The sequence below is a fragment of the Lycium barbarum genome, chromosome 5 (assembly GCF_019175385.1).
Source record: "Lycium barbarum isolate Lr01 chromosome 5, ASM1917538v2, whole genome shotgun sequence".
NCBI classification, from domain to species: domain Eukaryota; kingdom Viridiplantae; phylum Streptophyta; class Magnoliopsida; order Solanales; family Solanaceae; genus Lycium; species Lycium barbarum.
Genome location: NC_083341.1, coordinates 103948242 through 103974121, shown reverse-complemented (window position 1 = coordinate 103974121; position 25880 = coordinate 103948242).

Genomic DNA, 25880 nt, shown 5'->3' with positions numbered 1-25880 from the left:
GCTTGCATAGCTGCTTACAAGGCTAATGTACTGTATACATGACTCTGTCTGCAAAAGTCTCTAACATAAGATATGATATCAAAACCTAAGTTGGGACAGGACCCCAACATACCCATAATGTGCGTGACTCAGCTCATGAGAACATACTCCGACACGATATCACTCCGAACCGAATGGAGTCTACCAATCCAGCTAACAGCCTGGAACATCTTATAGTCAAACTCCTGGACAACTTTCCTGCAAAGCAATATGCGGCTGTGTGGCATGAAACACAGTGACCCCAGGCAAAAGGACGTCAGTACGGATAATGTACTGAGTATGTAAAGAATAATCAATAGCATAATGAAATCATATGAAATAACATAGTATGGACGAGTTATGAAATGAGAGAGAGCTAGGTATACCTCTAGAGATGCTCGTTATACTTACTTATCCTCTTTCTACTAGGACACTTCCTTTTCATACATTTGAATACATAGTAGTATCATACCCGACAATCTAAGTTCGGTGTCTTACGTACCAGCCCATAATAGAGCTTGGCGTTATACGTACCTGTCCCTACCAAGGCTCAGTGGTATCCATACCTGGCCCTACCAAGGCTCAGTGTTATATGTACCCAACTGCAGTGGTGTGCGCGCAACAGATATCATGCCCGACCATATAGGCTTGGTTTCACAACATAGCATTCATACTTTTATAACATACATATGTATCCGAGAGAAACATTTTGACACTATCGAGGTGACACAATGTCTATAAACTCCCAATTTCTATTATTGAATCACCATCATCTTTATCGTCGTCATCGTTATCATCATCACCATTATCGTCGTCATCATTATCGTTATCACTATTATTGTTGTTGTCATTATCATTATCACTATTAACATCGTCATCATTATCATTATCACTATTATCGTCGTCATCATTATCATCATCACTATTATTGTCGTCGTGCTCGTACATATCTTTTACCTTTATCTCGTATGAAGCCCTTTATGAACATAGACTCATAATTTTTTAGAATGTAAGAAAGTTATGGAAAAATAGGAAGATTTATGCCATCGGAGTCATGCCTTAGAAGTAAAGGGCTAGACTTACATACCTTTTCGTTTAGCTATTATATCGCTAGATCGTTCCCCTTCAATGCCCACGTCTCTACCTTCAAGAGAGTTCGTATTAACATTATCTAATCGATCACATGAACATGCTCAACTAAAGCTAGAGAGAATTGGGCAGCATTTCCTTTATTTATACGACTTTCCTCACATCATATATCAACTCCCAAACAACTATAATAACATTCACAATATCATAACCAACAATCCCCGTTTACTCTACATTATCCACATTTCACAATTTCACTTCAATTCCTCCATAATCATGGTCATAGTTCACTATTACATTTACTCACATTTAATGCTTATCCCATGTCCTTAATATCATTTATAACATAATCATAATCACAACATATCAAGAATCATGACTCAATCCAAGCTATTACTCAAAAATGACACTATTCCCACATTCATGACCCATTTTCTATATTCTTCTACAATCCAAGTGTTTCAACTTCTCAATACCTTAAACAACATGGAAATACCATAAAAATTACCTTGGATAGTGTAGGAATGACCCTTGGGTGGAAACACTTCACTTGAGCAAAACCCTAGTTTCACCTTCCCTTGGATTCCTTGTCTTGGATGAACTTTAATGGGTTTCTTACACTTGATTCTCTTGGTTTGATGAAGTTGTTCACTAATATCCCTTGAATTCTTTGGGAAGAAGTGTGGAGAAATGTTCTAGAGAGTTCTAGAGAGAAGGGGTGTGAAGGGGAAATGAAATGAAATAAACTTGGACCCCTTATTAATAATACAAAATCTGTCCTGCTTGGATTTCACGGACCAACATACGGTCCGTATAAATTATACTGACCGTATGTTTGGTCGTACTTTTGGTCCAGTGAGGGGTGCTAATCTGGGCTGAATATACGGCCAAACATATGGCCAGTATATTTTATATCGCCAGTATGTTGGGCCGTATAATGCCCAGTTTCTCCGAACTCGTTCTCATGACTCGTTTGATATCCAATACTTATGGAACCTTCTTAACACTTGTTTAGCACCTCATTAACAATCTAAGAGACGTTATAACTCTCCTCCGAAACATCATTAAGTCGTCATTAACTTGTTACTCGTAAATCCTTTCCGATACCTATCGTATACCTTGCTTTTCGTGGCAACTCTCCTCTCTTACCTCAATGTCTTTGAAATCTCAATTACGATCATCAAATGCAATTTCTTACTTATTGAAACATCGTATACTTTTTGCCCTTCATTAATCTATCCACTGTGCATCAACAAAAAAATTTCCGAGGTGTAACAATTTTCGACAAAGGCAGTTCCCACACTCTCTCGACACCTCTCTAACAGTTCTCCAAGGTTCCAAAGTGAATCCAAGGTGGTTTTACCTAAACCCAACCTCAAAAGCTAGTTTTAATGAAGAAAAGTATTTCCATGGTGTTGTGATGGATTTGAGGGTGCTTGTAAGCTAACGGAAGGAAAGTATAACACCCTATTTCTTGTTCTTAAGCTTATCTAGGTGTTGGATAAGTTTTTTGGGTGAAGAATCTACAAAATAGTACTTGAAATAGCACAAGATGTTATTGTATTTTGTTGGAATTGTTTGGGTGATATATATGACTTCTTATGGCTATAAAGTATGGAAACTAGTTTGGCTATGTTGTGGTTGTTGTTGGTATTCTTGTATTTATGTTCGTTATGAAGATGGTGTTATAAGCTAGAAGGAGATGTGGCCATATAACACCAAGAAGTTATTTATGTTGTTGTTAACTCTTGTTGGGCTGTTTGATATTACTTTTAAGATGGATATAAGACTGGAATGTCATGTCAATATATATGTTTACATGCTGGACCTATTGATGGTGTTGTAATTATGGGGGAGAAAGGAAAAAGAGTTGGGTTTTGGTTCCAATCCGAGCTTGCCGCTCGTCGTGATAAATAGTAGTTTTGTTGGTGACGCTTGTGCACTTGTTGTTGTGCAGATTGATTTTTGTTGTTCAGCTTTTGGGTAGTGTTGTGGTGCTACAAGTATATAGTTAAAGGTTGTATGTGATCATGTTGTTTTTATGGACTTGGAAAAGTAAGGAAAACGGGAGATATGCTGTCCGATTTTATATAGAGCTAGCTTGCCGCTCAATTGGGGATTGTTGGACTACTCGTAATTAACGTTAGTACCTTTATTGTTGGTTGTAGACTTAGGCGTGAAGGAGACTGATTCCGGAGTATCATGTCCACACTATTCTTGTCTACCTCTTACTCCTCTTTGTAAGTACCCAATTGGTTTCATTTGCGACGTATAAATACTTGCAAGTTACATAATCGTTCTTGCGTGATTTGTGTACATATATATCTATACATATACATATATCCATATCCGTATCCATATTCGTATCCGTATTCGTATACATATTCATGTACATATTCATAGCCATAGCATACCCGACCTTGAAGGTTGGGTGGTTTCGCATACCCAGCCATGACAAGGCTCGGTGTCATACGTACCAAAACTCTTTTGCCTATCTGTAGTAACTTATCTCGTCATACTCTTTTCTTTCCTTTATTTGTCCATTGATTATCACATCTTATGTCCTACTATAGAAAACTTTAGGTCCCTTCTTAATTGTCACTTATAAATAGCAATATCAATAACAACGACTCTACCGTTAGTGCCTTTGCCTTTATTCTAGTATAGCATCGCTATCTTTTACAATATCCCTTGAGTTATTTGCTCTCAATGTCACGTTGTTCAAGGTCTTCACGAATGATTTACAGTACAGTCTCAGATACCTGCTCAATTTTTGTTCATTTATTCACTAGCTATTAGACTCCTTTCCGCATAACTCTCACTTTTCGTTTTAGAGCCTATATCTATCATATCTTAAGATTCATCGTTTCAATCTGTATACTGGTATTTTCCTCACTTGCTTCCCCCCTTTAAGGGTCTTACTTCTACCATTATATAATTCGTTTCCTCACTTTCCAATCTTGAATTCATATATCGTTTTCCTCAATTCCCTCGTTATACCGCCTCATATTCATGTAATTTCCCATACTTTATAGCCGCGGTAATTCATGTGTGAAATCTTAACATACTCATCTCGCAGTTTTTGTAATCAAGTATTACAACCGACATCGTAATCCAAACAAGGATGTGTTTTGCTTAGCTCAACCGTTAGTTATGAGTCAATGTCTACGTCTGCTCCAAGTAATAACTTCTTTCCCATAGGGACACTTGAAATAGTAGTATATATTGCTATCTATACCATCCATGTAATGTCACTTATCCCATTCTTCGATACTCAGAGTTCACTTATAGCATCATCTTTCCCTTAAACTTGCCATCTTCGTTTTGAAGGATCTATGTCTCAGGCGCAACTAATACCTTTTATGCCTCATACTGTTCTACCCTCGTGTTGTACTCAACATTTATTTCAAAACCAATCATGATCATATCATATTTGTTGTTGATGATTGCCTGGCTTTATCGCTTTTTCGTCGTACGGTAAACTCTTAACTCATGGTCACCCCTTTTTTTCCAACTTATTCCTTTATATATACTTTACTCGTTCTGTCTCGGTATAGGATATTCGTAGGAGATGCATCTTCCTTTTCTCATAATACGACTACTTCTTAAGCGCGCATAATTCACATATTTCCTTTTTTTCTATACCCATACTTATTCCTTTACATTCTTTCCTCCTCAATTTATCTTATTACCTCCCGTTCGATAATCAATCCTTTATTCCTCGCACAATGAACCCTATTCTTAACTTAACACCACTTTGTCCTTTAGAATATGTTGCTTCTATACAATCAATTCTTTGCTCCCATAACTTATTCTATTCATTCTAATCATCTCCTCTCATCCTTATTATGTTGATCCTCTTCCTAACAATCGTTCTATTTCATTATTCATCTTCCTATAGTCTTGTTCTTTTACATCCAGCCAAAGATATCACTCTTGCTATCGATTATACAAATCACGAACTGCTACTACTTTACCGTATCACTTTTCTCTGATTTCTTTTTCAAGTTGACCTTCTCCTTTTTGTCATTACGACCCCTCTATGATGGATTCTTCCCTTAACAGGGTCCCATAAGCTTTCTTATCTACTGCCTCGTGGCTCGCTAATTGATTTCACACTTGCATTCGTTCGTTATTCGTATAGAACATGCCGCATCTTCAGTCGTTTCTTCGCTATACTTTACATACTTTGTATCACAGTTCTTGCTATGTCCTCATTATATCCTGATCATAACCATCTCTATGGAGTGCCACTTCTTAATCTCATTCGCAAGCCTGCGTATAAAATGGAATAAATGTCGTGGAGTAGACGTACTTAACCTGTTATTCTTTCTAATCAGCTCTATTACACTCACCTCATGAGTTGTCTTATCTAGGTATCCACATTTGTTATAACCATTCATACTTCATACCCCTGTCTCAATCATGTTGTTACCCTATTTTGCTAATAAACTTTTTGTATCTTACTTGTGCTTATCCATCCAATTAATACTCCCGTATCACACTCTATTGGAGTTACCCTTTTCTCTTTCTATATCATGTTTTAGTACTACCAGCCTCCCTAATTTACTCTAGTATATCTCTTTACCATATCAATGTTGATCTCATAATTACCGTTACTATCAATTCAACAACATTTAACTCATCTCTTGTAGTTGTCAACGATACTCCTAACTTAATCCCGTCCTTCCACTTCTTTTTACCCAACACCTTTTTCTCGTTAGGACATATTACAAGGTTACATCCTATCTCCTTTAAATTCTAGGAAAATTTCGGCAGAGTTTCCTCTATATTTCTTACTATCCAAAACCTGCACGCAGCAAATACCAACAACGCCTCACAGGGCTAGCATGTATGTACACAACATTTCTCAGCCACACAGGGCTCCCAATTTCAAGTAAAATACAAGGATGTCAAAACTTACCTTATATATCACACCTCGAGATGTACTTGATCTTTTAGCGATCTGCCCTGTTATGCCTTTCTATTTACTTTCCCTTCCATCCTTCAGCTTTGCATTTCAATCATACCTCGATATTCTTACCTTACCTAACATTCATCCTTTCGTGTCGTTGCTTACCTTTGTATTGAGTCATTCAATTTGTTTAGTTCACAACTTTTAACTGAACTTATCATCAAAAGATGCATTTAATCAATTCATGTGTTGTACGAGCACTGACTTACCTCTATGACAATCAATTCATTATCATATAAATATATATTTTCATAACATAGCCTCAACGAAGTGACTTGCCTCTGTAACTTTCAATATCAGCCATCACTTTCTTCTATCGATACCATTCTTCTGCTGAAATCAAGGGTTAGTATAAGGAACTTCATTTCCTATGACTTGGCTCTATCGCACGATCTTAGATATGAAAGAAGAGTAACCATCCTAAATGCCCTGTAGCCTCCTATTTATAGATGTGGCATGTAACACACCATAAACAAGACTCTACTAGACACGACTTTGCAGATAACCCCGAGGACGAACTGCTCAGATATCACTTTGTCACACCCTAATTCTGATAGGGCATGATGAGCACCCGACCCTCACTTAGAGCCGAACGAACCCGCTAGTTCTCATTATACTCATAGTCTTATTGGACTCTTAATCGTGAAATGATGTGCAAAATGAAGGCCTTTCAAAACATTCTTTTCATCTTTCTTAACTCAAGTAAAAAGCCGTAATAGTATGAATCCGTAAAGAAATGCATAATGCTACGTCGGCTTGCATAGCTGCTTACAAGGCTAATGTACTGTATACATGACTCTGTCTGCAAAAGTCTCTAACATAAGATATGATATCAAAACCTAAGTTGGGACAGGACCCCAACATACCCATAATGTGCGTGACTCAGCTCATGAGAACATACTCCGACACGGTATCACTCCGAACCGAATGGAGTCTACCAATCCAGCTAACAGCCTGGAACATCCTATAGTCAAACTCCTGGACAACTTTCCTGCAAAGCAATATGGGGCTGTGTGGCATGAAACACAGTGACCCCAGGCAAAAGGACGTCAGTACGGATATTGTACTGAGTATGTAAAGAATAATCAATAGCATAATGAAAGCATATGAAATAACATAGTATGGACGAGTTATGAAATGAGAGAGAGCTAGGTATACCTCACAACATAGCATTCATACTTTTATAACATACATATGTATCCGAGAGAAACATTTTGACACTATCGGGGTGACACAAAGTCTATAAACTCCAAATTTCTATTATTGAATCACCATCATCTTTATCGTCGTCATCGTTATCATCATCACCATTATCGTCGTCATCATTATCGTTATCACTATTATTGTTGTTGTCATTATCATTATCACTATTAACATCGTCATCATTATCATTATCACTATTATCGTCGTCATCATTATCATCATCACTATTATTGTCGTCGTGCTCGTACATATCTTTTACCTTTATCTCGTATGAAGCCCTTTATGAACATAGACTCATAATTTTTTAGAATGTAAGAAAGTTATGGAAAAATAGGAAGATTTATGCCATCGGAGTCATGCCTTAGAAGTAAAGGGCTAGACTTACATACCTTTTCGTTTAGCTATTCTATCGCTTGATCGTTCCCCTTCAATGCCCACGTCTCTACCTTCAAGAGAGTTCGTATTAACATTATCTAATCGATCACATGAACATGCTCAACTAAAGCTAGAGAGAATTGGGCAGCATTTCCTTTGTTTATACGACTTTCCTCACATCATATATCAACTCCCAAACAACTATAATAACATTCACAATATCATAACCAACAATCCCCGTTTACTCTACATTATCCACATTTCACAATTTCACTTCAATTCCTCCATAATCATGGTCATAGTTCACTATTACATTTACTCACATTTAATGCTTATCCCATGTCCTTAATATCATTTATAACATAATCATAATCACAACATATCAAGAATCATGACTCAATCCAAGCTATTACTCAAAAATGACACTATTCCCACATTCATGACCCATTTTCTATATTCTTCTACAATCCAAGTGTTTCAACTTCTCAATACCTTAAACAACATGGAAATACCATAAAAATTACCTTGGATAGTGTAGGAATGACCCTTGGGTGGAAACACTTCACTTGAGCAAAACCCTAGTTTCACCTTCCCTTGGATTCCTTGTCTTGGATGAACTTTAATGGGTTTCTTACACTTGATTCTCTTGGTTTGATGAAGTTGTTCACTAATATCCCTTGAATTCTTTGGGAAGAAGTGTGGAGAAATGTTCTAGAGAGTTCTAGAGAGAAGGGGTGTGAAGGGGAAATGAAATGAAATAAACTTGGACCCCTTATTAATAATACAAAATCTGTCCTGCTTGGATTTCACGGACCAACATACGGTCCGTATAAATTATACTGACCGTATGTTTGGTCGTACTTTTGGTCCAGTGAGGGGTGCTAATCTGGGCTGAATATACGGCCAAACATATGGCCAGTATATTTTATATCGCCAGTATGTTGGGCCGTATAATGCCCAGTTTCTCCGAACTCGTTCTCATGACTCGTTTGATATCCAATACTTATGGAACCTTCTTAACACTTGTTTAGCACCTCATTAACAATCTAAGAGACGTTATAACTCTCCTCCGAAACATCATTAAGTCGTCATTAACTTGTTACTCGTAAATCCTTTCCGATACCTATCGTATACCTTGCTTTTCGTGGCAACTCTCCTCTCTTACCTCAATGTCTTTGAAATCTCAATTACGATCATCAAATGCTATTTCTTACTTATTGAAACATCGTATACTTTTTGCCCTTCATTAGTCTATCCACTGTGCATCAACAAAAAAATTTCCGAGGTGTAACAATTTTCGACAAAGGCAATTGCCACACTCTCTCGACACCTCTCTAACAGTTCTCCAAGGTTCCAAAGTGAATCCAAGGTGGTTTTACCTAAACCCAACCTCAAAAGCTAGTTTTAATGAAGAAAAGTATTTCCATGGTGTTGTGATGGATTTGAGGGTGCTTGTAAGCTAACGGAAGGAAAGTATAACACCCTATTTCTTGTTCTTAAGCTTATCTAGGTGTTGGTTAAGTTTTTTGGGTGAAGAATCTACAAAATAGTACTTGAAATAGCACAAGATGTTATTGTATTTTGTTGGAATTTTTTGGGTGATATATATGACTTCTTATGGCTATAAAGTATGGAAAATAGTTTGGCTATGTTGTGGTTGTTGTTGGTATTCTTGTATTTATGTTCGTTATGAAGATGGTGTTATAAGCTAGAAGGAGATGTGGCCATATAACACCAAGAAGTTATTTATGTTGTTGTTAACTCTTGTTGGGCTGTTTGATATTACTTTTAAGATGGATATAAGACTGGAATGTCATGTCAATATATATGTTTACATGCTGGACCTATTGATGGTGTTGTAATTATAGGGGAGAAAGGAAAAAGAGTTGGGTTTTGGTTCCAATCCGAGCTTGCCGCTCGTCGTGATAAATAGTAGTTTTGTTGGTGACGCTTGTGCACTTGTTGTTGTGCAGATTGATTTTTGTTGTTCAGCTTTTGGGTGTGTTGTGGTGCTACAAGTATATATTTAAAGGTTGTATGTGATCATGTTGTTTTTATGGACTTGGGAAAGTAAGGAAAACGGGAGATATGCTGTCCGATTTTATATAGAGCTAGCTTGCCGCTCAATTGGGGATTGTTGGACTACTCGTAATTAACGTTAGTACCTTTATTGTTGGTTGTAGACTTAGGCGTGAAGGAGACTGATTCCGGATTTATATGTCGTGGTTTGATATAAGGTATATTAAGGCACCTTATTTCTTTCTTTTAGCATGATTCCGAACAAACGAAACATAAATAAACGATTTTCATAAAAGACTCTACTCTTAATAGTTTAGAAGCTCATGTTCATTGTCTTCCATGATGTATCTCTGATCTGCATTTCAGTGATCTTTGATTCCTAATGAATTGTATGTTGATGGTATTTTCTGCTTCTTATGATATCATACGTTGATGAGTTAGCTCACATAATGTATTCGGAGTTTCCTTTTGAGTCAGCATGATTATATATATATATATATATATATGTTTATGGGTATGGCAGGGCCTTGTCCCGACCTTATGATGTTTAGGTACTCTTTAGAAGATTGTAGACTGATGTGCTGTGTATAGATGTTTTGTATGGCCTCATCGGCCTATATGTCCCATTTATTAACTTATATAGGTCATTTTAGGTTATGTATTGCTGGATCATTTTTCATGCTTCGATTTGTCACACCCCGAACCATGGCATGGGGGTAACACGACACTCGGTGCCTGACTACAGGTGACCGACTATCCCTCAATGGGGAAAAAACATGAAGGAATCGTCCTAACTTGGCGGAGAGATCCTTATCCTATGTTGGCATACGTAGTTTCAGGCTGTCTAAGCCTTCTCTGTAAGCTGTGCAACTCTAAAAAACATTAACATGGATATAATTGGCTTAGAAGCCCATAAATTTCATAAACATGACTTGCAACGTGATTTGTAGATATAATATAACATAAACATGGATACATAGTATAGCTTGTATGAAAACATGGAGACATGTAGGATTTTTATGAAAATAAGCATAATAGTTCATATCTTGCATTTAAGAACCCATGGAATGCAAAGTATGGGTTTTCATGGATTACAGATAGATTCTCAATAACCAAAATGGAATATTAAGAACACAATAACGAATTATTAATACAAACATGGTATATCATGGTACATGTACTTGGGGTTATCATGAACATGTCTAGTTACCTAGTTTTTAGTGAACATTCGTATAATCATGGAAGAAAGTGGTGTGGGAAAGAACAATGATGATCCCACAAGTAGATAGCAACCCTACATAACTGTAAACGCTCCAATCCAACCAACCAATTTGCTTTTCTGACGAAGAACACCCAAAACCCTAGCTTTAATCACTTGAGACGGATTAGTACCGATTCTTGTAGCTATTGTTCATAGGTAAAAGGGAACTTCTCCTGACCTTTAAATCAAATCTACACCATTCAGATTTTAGACTTATAAGTCATGAATAGTCAGGTAAAATTTGGGGCTCGATCCAACAGTAAGATTTTCGGGAAACACCAATTGAATATGACTGGTCGAAGTGAAAGTCTACAAAAAATACTAACTCTTCATGACTCTTGATTTTATAGGGTGTCGGGGTAGATGAATTTATTCAAGTGTTTACAAAATATTTAATATTGTAGAGTAAAAAATTTCTTGATTAAAATATTTACCTTGGAGGAAACCTTAGGAAACTAGATTGCCAAACCAAACTCTTGACGGTTTCTGGATTGCAAGAATGAGTTTCTTGCGGTTCTTAAAGGATTGGAGTGCATAGGTTCTTTAGGGATGGAGGTAGAGAGAGAATAAATAGTCTCTTAGGCTTTAGAATAGTGTTAGGGACGTTTTTACTTCATAAAATAATAAAATAAGGAGTCCAAATTCGAGTAGGAAAAGGCTAAAAAAACGTAACCCAAAATGTGAAACTTCTGCTCTCACCAGCGTTACTAAAACAGGCATAACTCTTAGCATAAAGCTCCGTTTGAGCTGCACCATATATCATTAGAACGTTATTTCAAAGGGCTACAACATTGTTGTTTTGAGTTTTCTCAAATTCCTTATATATGTTTTTGAATACTTGCTTTAAGTGAGGCCTTGTGCAACTTGCTTGAAACATGGCCCGTAGACTCTTCTTATAACTTGATTGGTTTTAGAAACGCTTCCTATACTCCTCATCTTGGTTCCATTATGTTCCCATCATAAAGGTCATACCTTAGCCCAAGGAACGAGGTGTCACAATATCTCCCACTTGGGATCATTCGTCCTCGAATGATGGGTCATGGTTAGGAATGCTATTAACTCAATAACTTAGGGACATGGGATGGATAGATGAGTGTGAAGACACGTGGCATAGAACATGGGGACTGAAATGACATTATTACATGAAAACATGAACATGGGGATATGAGACATGAGTAGTGAATACATGAACGTGAATCATTAGACATGGATCATTTTTCCTCTAATGATGGTCGTGGCTAGAAGTGGGACTTACTCCGAAATTATACAGAAGTTTTGATAGATTTTCCTTTGTAGATAGGACTATCCCAACATTCTTCAAACACCTGTCAACGAACCAGAGCATAACACAAACCTCACAGGGCATCCTAATACGCGTGACATGACATAATAGGGTAACTGAAACATGGACTTGGCTAACATGAATAATGAACTCACATGAATACGTGAATACTAACTGTCATGAATCCCGGCCTGACATGAACACACTGTCATGACCCGACTAGGGGCCATGACGGGTACCCGGGGCTAACCACCGAGCACCGCTCATACCATTACCCATCGTACTCATCAAGCGTTCATTCATTAATCTTATACTCAAATCATAGGAAAATCGTTTTTCACTTGGAAACATAATTACCTTTATATACATAAGCCCTTCGGCTATCAAAATAATGTACATACAATAAGGACATCGTGACACCATGCTACCCACACATACGTATCTACGAGCCTCTACTAGAGTACTAGACATATGGATGGGACAGGACCCCGTCATGCCAAAAACATATATATATATATATACACAAAATGATAAATCAATGGCACCTCCGGAATAATGGGGTGCTCTCAAAGTCTGCTAGTAGCTCCTACGAGTCTGGATCGCCTCCCTGCCTACCTGTGGGCATGAACACATCGTCCAAAGAAATGGATGTCAGTACGAACATTGTACTGAGTATGTAAGGCATGAATAAAATGAATATAACAAAGAAATCATAAGACATAAGATGAAGATATAACTTGCTTAACTTTTAAGAGTGGATGCATTTCATACATATATCATATATATTCATATTACATGTATCATCATATCATATATATATCATCATCGTTAACCCGCGTCCAGGTAAACATCATACGCCGCCCACTAGTGATGGTTATGTCCGGCCCTCTAGGCACGGTGTACTCATACGCAGCCCACTAGTGGTGGTCATGTCCGGTCATTCAGGCACGGTGAAACCATAAGCAGCCCGCCTTAGTGGTGACATATCCGGCCATTTGGGCATGGTGGAATCACAAGCAGCCCGCCTTAGCGGTGACATGTCCGGCCATTTAGGCACGGTGGAATTGGATCATTGTGAGCATATCATAAACTTAACATTATTGTACATCTCATAGGCATATCATGACCTTATCATAACTTAGCATCATTATACATTTATCATCAAAACATACATTAGAACTTGAAGGTAACTATGGCGATGTCGGGGTGACATAAGGTCGTGAACTCCCGATTACATTATGGAGTGATCATAATCATTATGTCTCACCTTGAGGGGACTAACATTTTAAGGTGAGTGTACACAAGGAAAAGCATCAATGGAACCACACTTAGGATCATTAACCTCATGGACATCATATATTACTCGAGGATTCTCTATACTTAAACTCATCATCATCATTATCATGCTCGTATCATATCTCTTTTCTTTATCATTTGCGTCTGTAGCTCTTTATAGTCATGGACTCGTAATTTCCGCTATTTAGGAAGATTATGGAAAAATAGGAAGATTCATGCCATAGGAGTCATGCCTTAGAAGGAAAGGATTAGCCTTACATACCTCTTTCGTTTAGCTATTCTATCATTTGATCGTTCTCCTTCGATGCTCGCGTTTCTACCTTCAAGAAAGTTCGTATTAACATTAGCTAATCGATTATAAGAACATGTTTACTAAGGCTAGAGAAAATTGGGCAGCATTTCCTTTGTTTATACAACTTTCCTCATATTACATATCAACTCCCAAACATCCATAACAACACTCACAATATTATAAGCAACAATCATCATTCATCTACATTATCCACATTTCACAATTTCACTTCAATTCCTCCATAATCATGGTCATAGTTCGCTATTGTGTTTTATCACATATAATACTTATGCCATGTCCTAAATGTCATTTATAACATAATTATAATCACAACATATCAATATTCATGACTTATTCCAAACTACCACTCAAAATGTCACGATCCTCACATTCATGACCCATTTTCTATATCCTTCTACAATCCAAGTCTTTCAACCTCTCATTACTCTAAAATGCATGGAATGATCATAAAACTTACCTTAGATATTGTAAGAATAAGCCTTGAGTGGAAATACTTCTCTTGCACCAAAACCCTAGTTCACTTCCATTGGAATTCCTCGGCTTGGATGAACTTTAATGTGTCTCATACACTTGACTCTCTTGGTTTGATGAAGTTGATCTTGAATCTCTCTTGAGTTCTTATGGAAGACGTGTGTGGAACCCTCTAGAAGCCTTGAGAGAGATGAAGAAGTGTGGGAAAATGAAATTAGTGAAGTGGGATCACATTTATATAATTGAACTTAACTCAGCCCGTCGGGACTTCCACGGACACTTATACGATCCGTATAACATTGCACGGCCCGTATAAGTGGTCGTGGTTCACCACCAGGAAAACATCATCTCTGCTGGGTGTCATATGGACCCTTATACGGACCGTATAATGTTATACGGACCGTATAAGTCGGTCGTATAACCCCATTTTCCTGAAATGATCTCCGTCGTTCGTTTGATCTCCAATCCTTATGGAACCTTCTTGACACTTATTTAACACCTCGTTAACAATCTAAGGGACATTATAACTCTTCTCCAAAACATCATTAAGCCATCATTAATTCGATACTCGTAAATTTTTCCCGACACACAACATATACCTTGCTTTCCTTAACAACTTTTGTCTCCTACCTCAAATGTCTTTGAAATCTCATTTAGAATCATCAAATGTTATTTCTTACTTATCAAGATATCGTATACGTCGTGCCCTTCGTTAGTCTATTCACTGTACGTTAATGGGAAATTTCTGGGGTGTAACACACATAAATATTAAAAGGAGTGAATACATGAATATTATACATAGTATTTGAGAAAGAATTCGTAGACACGAATGACATAAGTACTGGAACATGAGCATGAACTTGACACGATTGCATGGACGTGAGAAGCCTAAACATGGAACATGAATACTGACCGACGTGGATACATGAGTGTTGAACTGACATGAGATATGAATACGTGAAAACATGGATATCATGACATAAGATCTGAATGCAGAAAACATGAACATTACAATAGGAGATCTGAATGTTGAGCGGAGAGCGGAGATAAGATTACGACGTGGGCCTTGAATGAAGGCACAACTGGATGCGAATGAGACAAACATGAGTCATAGAACATGAATAGGATCCTAACATATAGCATGAAGCTCGAGCTTAGGCATGACCTGAACACATCAAGTCTGAGTAGAATACTTCTGAAATAAGTACCACCGCGTATATGAAAGGAACTCCTTTTTAAATTGGAACATACATTATTTCAAAGCTTATCTTGTGCGCTCTGAAACTTAGATGCGAATACCTTAGGTTATCTTTTTTTTTTCGTTCATCAACTCCATTATCGTGAGCGAATAATAAATGATTGAGGGGAAAGGAATCATAGGTACAAATCATATGAGACACTTCGTTTTAGAATATTGACGTGACATGGGTACATTGAACATGAAGGATGTAACATGGAACATGTGTACATGGAAACATGATTATTATGGAATAAAACGTGAATACGTGAATAGCATGACATGGGGCATGGGGACATGAGAAACATGACATTTGCATGGGTACATTGAAGTTACATACCTTGGCATTTGGCCATGAGTTCATAAGTACTGAAGTAAGAATAAGACATAAGTGTGAATTGCATGGAGTACGATTGTAGGCTTCGCTCTTGGGTAATCAGGGACGTAGGGCATAAATAAGGCATTGCCTTTAGAACTTAGATATAATGAAAGAATGAGACATGGTTCAACATAGCTTACTTACTCTTATCATTGTAAGTCGACACCATCTTCATAAAATAAAGCTCATGAGGAAAAGAATCATAAGCATGAATACTTCATTCATCAAGGACCTAAGACATGAGTAGAAAGTCACTTTGAACATAAACAAGGAATAGGTACTTAGTAAAAGCAAGGGCACCCTTTGTGCCAAGTTACGAGATAGTTTCAAAAAAACAATCCTTAGAGAAGAAACTCAACATTAGCCCAACATCTCCTTTACTCATAGAACCTACCCTCATAATTTATTATTGTCATCATGATCGTAAAACATTAGCCAGAGGAACATAAGCACGAATTACATAGAATCATGGGTAGGACATCCATCTTGACTTACTTTTATCATTGCCAACATCATTGTTATGATACCGCTATAAGTGGATGCCTGAAGATGTGGATCATGGGCACGAGTACGTGAAAACGTAGATAGCAAAACATTGGAGTCAAAATAAGATATTTACCTTAGGCATTCTCTTTTTATTCAAGGGATAGGTGTGCATTCCATAGGATATTTTTTTTAAAAACACTTACATTTCCTTCTCGATCATTATCAAAATCAACATTATTTTCGGAAAGCACTTAGAAGCTAGAACATGGACATGGGTATAAAAGTACGATAGATACGTGGAATATGAATGCGATTTTTAACTTTAGACACAAGCACAACCTGATGTGTGAAACATGAAAGAACATTTCTTTTGTAATTTTTTTTTGCATTTTACGACACTGACGACTCATCTTTCGACTCACTTCTGAGCAATCTTTCTTATTAGAAAAACTAAATTACATACATAACCGGAAAGCTAATGTATTCGCAACTATCATACACAATTTTAATGACTTAACTCTGCTCACACTGTCAATATTAAGGAAACCCCTTTTCAATAACTCTTAAAGACTATTCTTCTGTAGTTAGCTCTCTTACGGCTTAGCCGATGTTTTCTTCCACTAATCACTATACTTCGAATTTAACTTAAACCCTTGGATTCTAACACACATTTTGATTTATTCAAACTGCCACCCACTTACTAGTTGTTACACCCCGCGTTTTTAGAGCAGGAGTATGACATTTACCTCACCGTAGTAAGGGAGTGTCGAAGACGTCCCATAATGTTTTGAAAAGCACAAGCCATGGAAAGTACGTAACAACGAAGAAAGAGGGTGAATTACGATCTCGTAAGTCGTAATCGGGAAAGAGTATTTTGAAACACGAGAACATGATCATTATTAGTATAATAAGTGATAAATATCATGTATGGAGAGTTTCGGAATATTTTGAGATCGAGCAAATTGAAGAAAATAAGTTCGATGAAAATTTGAGAAATGCTGGAAAGATTTTTAGTCAAATTTGGAGGGGTATATCTCCATGTATATTTGGAGTTTTAAGGCGTTTCAAAAGCCTAAAATGAAGTTCGTCGAGTCTAGTTTTTAATGCAACAAACCTCTCGTCGATAGGGCGTCGGAGTAGAGAATTATAGACGTTACAAACTGAACTGTCGCGCAGAAACAGAGCTGCTACAGCACTGCTACAGTACCGCTACAGCACTGCTACAGCACCGCTACAGTACTCCAGCAGTACTGTAGCTACAGTACGTCGGCCCACCCTCTATAAAAGGGCTAAAAACCCCCATTTTGATCACAAAAAAATGCTACAAAGTTCCAGAAAATTCAGCCATTAAAAGGCTCTTAATCTCACATAAAAGTGAAGATTTTGGGCGAAATTTCAAGCTACGAAGTACTAATCGAAGTCCGGGCAACGCATAGTCACAAATATGATTTCATTTTTGAGTTGGAGTGGCTTGGAAACAAGTAAATGTTGAAGATTTGGCTACCTTCATGAAAAACAAGGTATGAATTTGTTGAATCTCTTTCTCTATCAATATGAATTAAGAAATAATGGCAAGAACAAGGTGATAGTTTGTTGTATTGATGTTGTTAATTTGTGGGTTGAGATTTGAAGAGAAATTGGACGAAATATACATATATCTATCTTGTAGGATGCTGGGGATGTTATTATTGATGTTGTTAGTACTAATTTCAACTTCTTTACGGAAATAAAGTTATTAAATAGTTGTATCACAAGTGGGTTGGTTGAGAAATTTGGAAAATAGTGTGTGGGTTGTTTTATGACATATGTTGGTGTTGGAAATGATATTACGACTATTGGTATTGTTGAAGAATAATGAGCAAGTTATATTTAGTGTTTTAGTTGTTGTGTTGTAGATTGCATATAACAAGTAAAGACTTGATAAGTGTGGTAAAGTATTGGCAATTGGAAGTTTGTGTAAATTGAAAATAATGTTTTTGTATGGAAGACATGTAATGGTATTACTATGATGTTGTTGGAATATATGTATTATAAGGTTATTGTTGTTTCATTGGAATTGGAGAGTATTGAAGGAGGTAGAATGTTAATTGAAGTGTTGGAATGCACCTTGAATGGAATATGTGAATTTTTAGTGTGATTGTTGAAGTATGTTAATAGTTTGGCCGGGTTTGAATTCCCGGATTGTGATTGATGAGAATTTGGCTATGTTGAATGTTGAGGATGGTATATTTACAGAGGAAGTGCTGCCGAAATTTCGGTAGCCAAGTGGTTCCTTAAGATTCTAACTCTAAGTACCCTAATGAAAGTTTGGGTAAATGTGACCAATTTGCAGATTTTGACGAGATTGCAACGTGAATTCGGAATAGCAAAAGAAGCGGAAAGAGGTATGTAAGGCTTCACCCTTCTTTCTATGGCATGTCTTAGTTGAAATAAGTTGGGTACGAGCCTCGGGGACAACTCGGTTCCCCGGGATCCGCACCTAAAGTTTTCTCCTTTTTGTTCAATAGAATTGAATTAGAAAGTGTGCCAATTGTGGGAAAAAAAACCTCCTACACCCTTAGAACTTGTATAAATGGGACCCGATTACCCTAAGACCCTCACAAGTAACGCTATGACACGTAACATACGTAAATCGTATACGCTACCTCATCCGGCCCGAGGTGGGCCCGCTACTCTCGGATTTTTCCTTACAGTCTTGCTTGACTTACTTGAAGTGAATCCAAAGGGAACCTTTGATCCCGATTTCAATACCAAATGATAAATACTATGACTCCTCTAACGAGGGCACTTCTATGACGATAATGATAACAATGATGTTAGATAAGAGAATATGCCTATGATACGTACTACCGGAACGACTCTATGACTAAGATGACTAAGCTAAGTATCTTATGTAAACATGAAAATGATAAACTAATTTTTGAATCTTATTTATATTTCCTAGCTATGACTTTATTTTCTAAAAGATTTCAAAGTCTATGAACCGTCATCTATGATGCCCCGATTTCATTCTACGTTTACTTTAATATTATTTCCCGTTGGTAGTCTCACCTTAAAATACTCGTTCCTTCAAGGTGAGACAAAGCGATCACGAGTATTCTATAATATAATTGGAGGTCACCGACCTTACGTCACTCCGATGACTACATGATTCTTCTTTGGGCTTTCCTGCGTGCCTATGAGACATATGTATATAGGATACGTAAATGCATATAAGACATGTAAATGTATGTAAGATATGTGTATATATTTTTTTAAAACATGCACATGACGAAAGAGCTAGAGCGCTATAGATGCTGATGTACCTACACGACACACGTATATGTATATGATAAAAGAGCTAGAGCGCTATAGACGCTGATATATGTACATGATATATGCATGTGTATACTGGGAAAATGGAGGTAAGGGCAGAGCGTTATGAACGCATATCCACCTGATCAGTTGGCATTACATGATATGATATCGTCCCGGACGCGGGATGTGTATATTTATGGTTAAATGGATCGGCTGCCGACGCCTCGGCAATATGAGATGTCCTATTTTATATGTATATGTATATGAACAAGGAAAGATTCTTAAAGGAAAGCTAAGTACGCATAGCACCTGCCAAGGGTATATATATATACAGGTTATGTTTCTATCCCAGGACATGTGTTGTAACTCTCTTATGTCATTATACATGATTCATATTTTCTGTATATTACTATTCATGCCTTACATACTCGGTACACTATTCGTACTGACGTCCCTTCTTGTGGACGCTGCGTTTCATGCCGCGCAGGTCAGCAGACAGGCGGATTTGATCCTTAGAAGCTCTACCAGCAGTGTTGACAGTGCTCCAGTTATTCCGGAGCCTCACTTCCTTGGTACTATTTTGTGTATATATATTCGGGCATGGCAGTACTCAGCCCTTTCTATGTATAAGTGTACTACGTCTAGAGGCTCGTAGACAGATATGTACAGTCAGTTAAGTATAGTTAGGTATATGGTGTTTTGGCATGCTAATGTTGATGTATAAGTGATAACGAAGTTTATTAGTCTATGTTCAGAATGACGCCACTAATGTTAATGTTAAAAAAAAAAGGCTCTGTTTACATGGCTTGCTAAGAGGTAAAGGTAAAACGATAGACAAGGGGTGCTCGGTACAAGTATCGGGTACTCGTCACGGCCCCTACACGGGTCGTGACACTAGTGTTCATCTGACTGAGGAACTCAAATCAAACCTGTATTAGCTCTGCTGAAATTGCTAATGCATTGTATCTACTCAAAACATACTTGTCATTCTTCTGTTAACCACCTGCTTTCATCATGTTCTCATATTCTGCTCTAAATACTAAATTAAGCATAAGGTTATTTCTAACTCCCATATCATCCGACGCTATTCTACGGTCGTATACTATCTTTTTAGAACTATAGACATCGATCACATTTAGGGAAATTTCATATGTCTTAAACGAAAATTTAGAACAACTAACCCCAAGCTTTCTATACACTTCAAAATCATATCAGGCTATGCACATCCGAGGTTAACACTTAATCACATAGCCTAATAGGGAACCGTCATAGCTTTTATCTCCTAGTAATATCTGCTTCTTGTAGTAACTTACTAACGTAGTACTTTTCTAGTTCTAGTCTGAATAAACTTGAACAAATTAAACTTATTCCCTGAAATTCTATATCGTCTGCTCGTGGTTCTCATTCCGTATACCATATCTTCTTAGTCATGTGCGTGTGTAGTATGAAAAACATATATTTGTTTATATCAAACTTTTCTGACTCCTAAGTATTTTGCCCTTACGCTCTTTTCTATCCAGAATTATATGATCAATTTTATACCCGTTGCGGCTAAATTGTTAACCTGTTACACCGTGGGGTCAAACATCTGAGCTGTCATCATCCTTCACGCGGCTCCACTCCAAAAAAAACAAATTATTCTGCAAGGTAAAGCACATATGGATATACTATCATGCACAAACTTGATCTTCCGAGTATACCATCATCTGATAAGTCACTTCCCACCCCATTCGGCAAGTCTTGGGTCCTAACCCGAACTTAAAACATATGAAGATTTCGCTATAGTAATCATTACTTACACTTTCTTTCAGCACCCATAGATATCACTGTATACTCACAAGTCACAAGAATCCGGATAAACTGAAAATTGGAAATCGGGTTACTAAATAACTGAGTATTGATGAACTGAATAACAACTCTGCTAACTGAAGGGTTTCATAACTGATAACTGAGATAAACTGATGGTCGAAAAATATAATAACTACTTTTGAATTCTGATAAGGGTAATGCTCTAGTCTGTAGTAACTACGCATTTTATCTCACTTTCAATATCATCTCGAGTCTCATTCGTTATCATTAGACACTTCACAACCATAGTGTCACGACCCGACTAGAGGGCCATGACGGGTACCCGGAGCTGACTACCGAGCACCACTCATTACGCTAGTCATCGTACTCATCCTGAACACATATAAACTCCAAGACCAACCATAAATATCCATAAGCCCTCACGGCAGTCAAAAATGATATACAAGAATATACAATGTAGTCACCATGGGTCATCCACTACCCACACGTATGTATTTACGAGCCTCTACTAGAGTACTAGACATAAGGACGGGACAGGACCCCGTCGAGCCCAAAATATATGTACACAAAATAGTAATCAATGGCACCTCCGGAACAATGGAGTGCTCTCAAAGTCTATTGATAGCTCCTATGAATCTGGATCACCTCCCTGTCTACTTGTGGGCATGAACACAGCTTCCAAAGAAAAAGGACGTTAGTACGAGTATTGTACTGAGTATGTAAGGCATGAATAAAATGAACATAATAGAGAAATCATAAGACATGAGATGAATATATAACCTGCTTAACATTTAAGAGTAAACACATTATATATATATAACGTATCTTATGTACCATCGATATTTACCCGCGTCCGGGTAACCATCATACGCCGCCCACTAGTGGTGTCATGCCCGGCCCTCTAGGCTTGGTGTAATCATATGCAGCCTGCCTTAGCGGTGACATGCCCGACCATCTAGGCTCGGTGTAATCGTATGCAGCCCGTCTTAGCGGTGACATGCCCGGCCATCTAGGCACGGTGTAATCGTATTATCATGAACTCATCATAACTCATCATCATCATACATTTGTCATAGAACATACTTTAGAGCTTAAAGACAGTCTATAACTATATCGGGGTGACATAAGGTCAAGAATCCCCGATCACATTATGGAGTGATCATATTCATCATATCTCACCTTGAAGGAACTAGCATTATGAGGTGAGTCAATATAATATATGGATCATTAATTTCATAAGAATATCATATCACAAGCTTTCGAATCTCTAGACTTAGACTCATCATTATCGAGCCTCTTTGCACTTGAGTCTCTTGATTCTTGGTGTTTGATCTTTGATTTCTCTTGGATTTGCTCTTGATTTTGTTCTTAGCTCATAAGAAGAATTGTTGAGAGAATTTCTAGAGGTTTCTATGTCCAAAAATTGTGAAAATATGATTTTGGGTCGAATTTGGTCTATTTATAGTTGTCCAGAAAATTCTGGACCAACACAACATGCGGCGAGCTTTGCTAGATGCAAAGCGTGCTTTGCTAGACGCATGTTGTGTCGCAAGTCTCGTAACATCACCAAAATTCACTGTCACACTTTGCTGCGCAACTGTGTGGCCGCAAAGCGCGCTTTCCCGCTCGCATGTTGCGCCATAATGTGACATTTTACCAAACTTTCACCGAAACTCAACTCCGATGATCCGACGAGTCTTAAAACTTCCCGAGGCTTACTAAACATGGTTTTACTCCATTATATACCCAAGATGGACATATATATCCCCAAGAAGTGAGACAATCCAAGATGTCTTGGTAGTCAAGTGTTCAAATGTGTGGCGCGCACACACATATAAAAGTGATCCCACTGAACATGGTTTCATAGACTCCCTGAGACACTTGAACCTAGGCTCTGATACCAACCTTTGTTACGCCCCGAACCATGGCCTGTGGGGTAACACAGCACTCAGTACCTGATTGCATATGACCGAGTGAATCACATGGCTTGCTGAATCAACATGGGGCATGAACTGACACGGAATGTAATAGAAACATGCATGTCTTGTAAAAACATGTAATCTAATAATTATAAGTCTAAAAATAGTAATATATCATGAATGCGGAAATAGTCTGAAACATAATAAGTACTGAGTCACACCAGCTATATGACTCTGAACATCTGACATAACATAACTGGATTAGTCTATGAAACCTCTAACATGAGTCTGACTGCTAAACTGTTTACCGGGACAATGCCCCTGGCATACCTTAACAATATATAACTGACATAGATATAAATAAAGATAAAACCCCGAATGAGATAGGGCTCACCAATAGCTAATATGAGCAAAATCCTAACGAGCTGATTGGTCGTCCTGTAAGTCTACATCTTGAAATGCACGCCCCTGGCAAATAAATGGGGATGTCTGGACATTTGAATTGTACTGGTATGTAAAGCAACTGAATGAAATAAGCATGGCACATGAAATAATATAATTGAAATTGAAACTGTAATCTGAACATGAACATTTGTATCATCTGACATGAATGTGTGTATATATATATATAACATGAGTAAAACATGTTAAGCGGACAGCCTTAGAAGCTGTGCAACTCTCAAAAACATTAACATGGATATAGTTGGCTTAGAAGCCCATGAATTTCATAAACATGACTTGCAACATGATTTGTAGATATAATATAACATGAACATGGATACATAGTATAGCTTGTATGAAAACATGGAGGCATATAGGATTTTCATGAAAATAAGAATAATAGTTCATATCTTGCATTTAAGAACCCATAAAATGCAAAGTATGGGTTTTTATGGATTACAGACAGATTCTCAATAACCAAAATGGAATATCAAGAACACAATAACGAATTATTAATACAAACATGGTATATCATGGTACATGTACTTAGGGTTATCATGAACATGTCTAGAACCCTAGTTTTTGGTGAACTTTCGTGTAATCATGGAAGAACGTGGCGTAGGGAAGAACAATGATGTTACCACATGTAGATAGCAACCTACATACCTATAAATTCTCCAATCTAACAAACTAGTTTTCTTTTCTGACGAAGAAGACCCAAAACCCTAGCTTGAATCACTTGAGAAGGATTAATACCGATTTTTGTAGCTACTGTTCGTAGCTCAAAGGGAACTGCTCCTGACCTTATAATCAAATCATCACCGTTCAGATTTTAGACTTATAAGTTATGAATACTCAGGTAAAATGTGGGCTCAATCCAACAGTTAGATTATTGAAAATTTTTGAATTGAATATGACTGGTCGGACTGAAAGTCTACAAAAAATACTACCTCTTCATGACTCTTGATTTTATAGGGTGCCGGGGTGGATGCATTTATTAAAGTGTTTAGAAACAATGTAATCTTGTTGAATAAAAATTTTCTTGATTCAAAAATTTACCTTGGAGGAAACATTTAGAAACTAGATCACCAAACCAAACTCTTGGCAGTTTCTTGACAACAAGAATGAGTTTCTTGTGGTTGTTGAAGGATTGGAGTGCATAGGTTCTTTAGGGATGGAGGCAGAGAGAGAATAAATAGTCTCTTAGTCTTTAGATTAGTGTTAGGGACGTTTTTACTTCATAAAATAATAAAATAAGGAGTCCAAATTCGAGTAGGAAAAGCTAAAAAAACGTAAACCAAAATCTGATAATTCTGCTCTGACCAGCGTTAGTAAAACAGGCATAACTCTTAGCATAAAGCTCCGTTTGAGCTGCACCATATATCGTTATAAAGGTATTTCAAAAGGATACAACTTTATTTTTTGATTTTTCTCAAATTCTTTATAGATTCTTTCGAATACTCGCTTTAAGTGAGGCCTTGTGCAATTCACTTGAAATGGCCCGTAGAGTAGCTTCCGACTATACTTTGCCCAAACACTCTTCTTATAACTTGATTGGTTTTCAAAACACTTCCTATAATACTCATCTTGGTCCATTATGTTCCCATCATAAGGTTCATACCTTAACCCGTAGGTACGATGTGTTACAAGATTATCGTATGATGGCCCTTCAGGACCACTTATATACGCTAGTATGGTTAGGGATGTACGTGATGCTGGTGCTCAGTAAGTTAGGTTCGGGTGCCCGTCGTGCCCCTCTAGTTTGGGTTGTGAAAAAACTTGGTATCAGAGCAGGTTTTTCCTAAAGAGTCCACAAGCCGTGTCTAGTAATGTCGTGTTTATGGGTATGTTGCGTACCAAACTTATAAACAAGTGGTTGCGGGACATTTAGGATGGTTACCTTCCTTTCATATTCTAGATCATGCGATAGAGCTGAGCTATTGGAAGTAGAGACTAATTTATACATTGATGTAGGTTGTACAGATATATACCTTCGTCCAGAAAAGTTGC